The sequence below is a fragment of the Mastomys coucha genome, unplaced genomic scaffold, assembly GCF_008632895.1.
Source record: "Mastomys coucha isolate ucsf_1 unplaced genomic scaffold, UCSF_Mcou_1 pScaffold23, whole genome shotgun sequence".
In the NCBI taxonomy this organism is placed as follows: Eukaryota; Metazoa; Chordata; class Mammalia; order Rodentia; family Muridae; genus Mastomys; species Mastomys coucha.
Window position 1 is genome coordinate 110,289,557 of NW_022196906.1, and position 3,584 is coordinate 110,293,140.

Here is a 3,584-nt window from a genome sequence, read left to right on the forward strand (position 1 = left end):
TAATGTAGGCATTTACAGCTTTTAGACATCTCCCTAGGATTTTCTCGTCTCACACAGAAGCTCTGCTCCTGGGCTATCTTCCTCCACATTTTTCAAAGAAGAAAATTGTGATGCTCACCATTTCTTAGTGTGTCTCCAAGATTGCAAAGTTAATGGAGGGAGACACCACCGAGAGCGCTGGCTCCCAAGACAGAGCCCCATTGTTTACCAATAGATGTGGTTTGACATTGTGTCCCTGTGACCATCCCCCACAGCAGCCTGGTGATAGACAGCAGTGGGGGTGACCAGTGGGTGTCACTGCTCATGGTTCGAGGAGCTGACTGGACCCAGATAGGATGCTGTCGCTCAGGAAGGTCTCTTCTGTTTGTCACACAGTATAGCAGTCGCTAACATCACCTTGGTGTCCTTTCTCTCCCAGCTGAGCTGGGAAGATGTCAACAGAAGAATACCAGAATGACTGAGCTTGGCATCTCTCTTTCTATCTCAAGAGGTCTCTCCTTATGACCATGGTGGCTACTCTGACACTTTACAGGATGGCCCTGAACTCTGAAAGTATGTGTCTCAAAGAGACAGAGAGCTGTGCCTCTAAAATCCATGCCAGTTTCTCCAGGCTTGTCAGAAGCCTGTCAGTCAGCCAGGCCCTATTCAAGGGAAAGAGAATTAAATTTTACCTCTCAAAGGTGAAATAAGATCTTCAAGGAAATGCATGGATCTTGGAATTATTATATTATCCCAGACTCAGGAAAACAAATATTGCATGTTCTTTCATACACAGGTCCTCTTCTAATTTTTACACATGTGCATCAGTGGGAGTAAACATGCATAAAAAACTAGAGAGGGGTCCATGAGGGTGAAAAGAATGTGATGGAGGTAGAAAGGATGACTGGGGGAGACATAGAAGAGGAAGATCAGCGTAGGCTGGAGAGACGGACTCAGAAGAGAACAGGCTCTGTTACAGAACAGGCTGTGAGCAGAGATCTGCAGACACTGACTTTTGAGTGCTTCTCAGCCAAGGGCTGGTCCACAAACAAGCTCTCTCTACCTATTTAGGAGCCAGTGCTTCTAAGTGCCATGGCTTTCGCATGAGGGAAGCCAAACATCAGGGGAAAGTCTCCAACCAAGGAGAAAATAATCCAAAGTGAAGAGAAGTGTAGGGCGTGAGGCAGCACTGATCCTCAGATCTGCTGTGTGCGGGGCAGTTGCTGGCACACTTAGGAAGCTGTCATAGAAGTGTCTTAGAGGGCAATTGCGGTGTCCATGACAGCATCCTTTGTAAGGGTGCTGATGAGCTGGGTTTATCTCACTGTCCCTGTATCGAGGACCATCAAGGCCTTCCCAAAACTTAGTCCTCCGTCTTCCGGTGCTCCGAGCTCTAGTGAGGCTCAATGACCATGTACCATGCCCACCTTTCTTCCTCTGGTTTTCTTTCAGTAACTACAGTTTTAACATCATTTACACATTACATCAAACCTTGTTTTCTACTTGCCCGCTCATAATTACTCTTTCAGCTGTATACCATGGTGAATGTTACAAGATTTTTTTTCAGTTCGGTTTGTCTGTGATTCCTTGTGATGTGTGTGTGTGTGTGTGTGTGTGTGTGTGTGTGTGTGTGTGTGTGTGTGTACATTCAAGTGAATGCATACCATATGACAGCCAGAGTCCTGGGGCTCACCAACTTGAATAGACTGGCTGTTTGAAGAGTCCCCAGGTCTTCATGTGTCTGCCTTCCTGGATCTGAGGTTATTGCACCAAACAAGACCCTCACTCTGTAATAGATGAAGGGAAGAGGTAAAAGCAACATGGGTTTCAATATACCATTCTGCAGCGAGGGACGCAATGTAGAGAAAAGGAAAAAAAAATGTCTGGCTTGATTCTAAACAATAGTTGTAAAGTCCCTGAGTATGAGAAATTCCTGCCCCCATGCCTATGGGCCGGTGCCTTAGAAACACTCTTCAGCCAGCACAGCCCCCTTCCTATTAGTTCATTACAGGAAACCTTACTCAGCGGCCGTTGCAGGGTTTGAGCCTGCCTTTGTTTCTGGCACCGTTAAGCGGCAGACCACTTATAAGAGTTCTGAGACAAGCAGGTGACAATCATCAGCTGGGGAAGAGAGGTGCCCAGCTCCTCCTCATCTGTGACCCCAGTAGGCTCTCAGCACACCTGCTACTTAAAATGAACCATAGTGATTTACTTCCCACATCAGTAACGCATGTCACCATGCCTGGCTTGTTATGTCATCCTGGGAATCAACCTCAGGTCCTCACATTTTCTTGGCAAGCACTTTACCAACTCCTGGGTGACTCCAGGCCCCTCTGCCCCATGTTCTATTTTGTTACACTAGCAAATTGCATACTGGAGTCGTATGTCTCTAACACAAAGCATGCTGTTGTGGACACTGCAATTGTCTTCTAAGACATACGACAGCTTGGAGCCGACCACTATATTTCCTCAATAGAAGCAAAATGTTCTAGAAACTTCCTTTGATCAAGGGAAATCTGACTTTGATCAATGTTGGCAGTTATCCCTACTTGCTCCCATTTTTAAAAAAGTATACTTAGAAGAAGGTTTCAGGGTCTAACAATGAGATGTTAATGACAAAGCAATTGCCTTTCTTCTGCTGAGAAGAATCAGACTTTAACCGATGGCAGGAAAATATGAAGGAGCCACCAGAAACCCTGGGAGCCGGCAGGTGGGGTTCAGCCTTGCAAGCGGATGCTTCTCTTCTGCATAATCTCAGATTCCACAGAGGAGGAAGAGCCCTGACTGGAAGTTATTAACACTTGGAAGTGGGGACATGAGAAGAACGTTAATACTCCAAACCATCAGAACCACTGGGGCCAGACAGCATCGGAACCACCAGGGGCCAGACCATCGGAACCACCGGGGCCAAACCAAACCATTTGGAACCATCTTGAGAGAACGGTGCCACTCGTGATGGGCTGGGTTTATTAGCAATGAAGACAGTCAAGATGGACTAGGTCAATTAATAATTAAGACAGCCCCCGCCAGACATTCCTATCATCTAGTATGATTTGGGGAATTTCTCAACTAGGACTACCTCCCAGGGGCACTGCTAGATTATATCAGGTTGACAGTTAAAACTAGCAGCATAGCAGTACACCTTTTCTCCTCTGGCTTTCATATATATGTGAGGCACATTCAAAGCTCCATTGTTGCTTTTAGAAAGTTGCTTAGAAACATCTGCTATAAAGCTAAGCCAGCTCAGGCTGGATCTCTCTACCCTTAGCTGATCCCCCCATAGTTCACAGACCCATGGGGACAAATACCTGTTCTGTTGTTCATTAGCAGTCACTACTTACTAGACTCCCATGGCCATGATTCTGTCTTCCATATGCTCGTACTTCTATAGCCTATTTCCATTAGCACATTCAGTGCACATGGAAAGGATGATTCTCAGCAGATTAGGATGGACCCAAAAGTAAGGCAACAACAAAGTGTGACAGGGACGTTGATAGATGCCAAGTGCCCTTCCAAGCATTTTGCATTTGCTAAGCTAACTGATAAGCTAACTTGGAGAACTTTGGATCCTCGAATCCCATATGCTGTTAGCACCTTAAGGGGCA

At 46.1% G+C, this 3,584-nt stretch overlaps 1 long non-coding RNA gene across 1 annotated transcript in view; it reads right to left on the reverse strand.

Moving 5' to 3' along the window:
• LOC116073176 overlaps positions 1-1,731 on the reverse strand; it is a 17,508-nt gene extending 15,777 nt beyond the window's left edge. The window contains exon 1 of the long non-coding RNA XR_004111707.1: positions 1,644-1,731. This is a non-coding gene — a long non-coding RNA (uncharacterized LOC116073176). The remainder of the gene's footprint in view (positions 1-1,643) is intronic.
• Between the last annotated feature and the right edge of the window lie 1,853 nt (positions 1,732-3,584).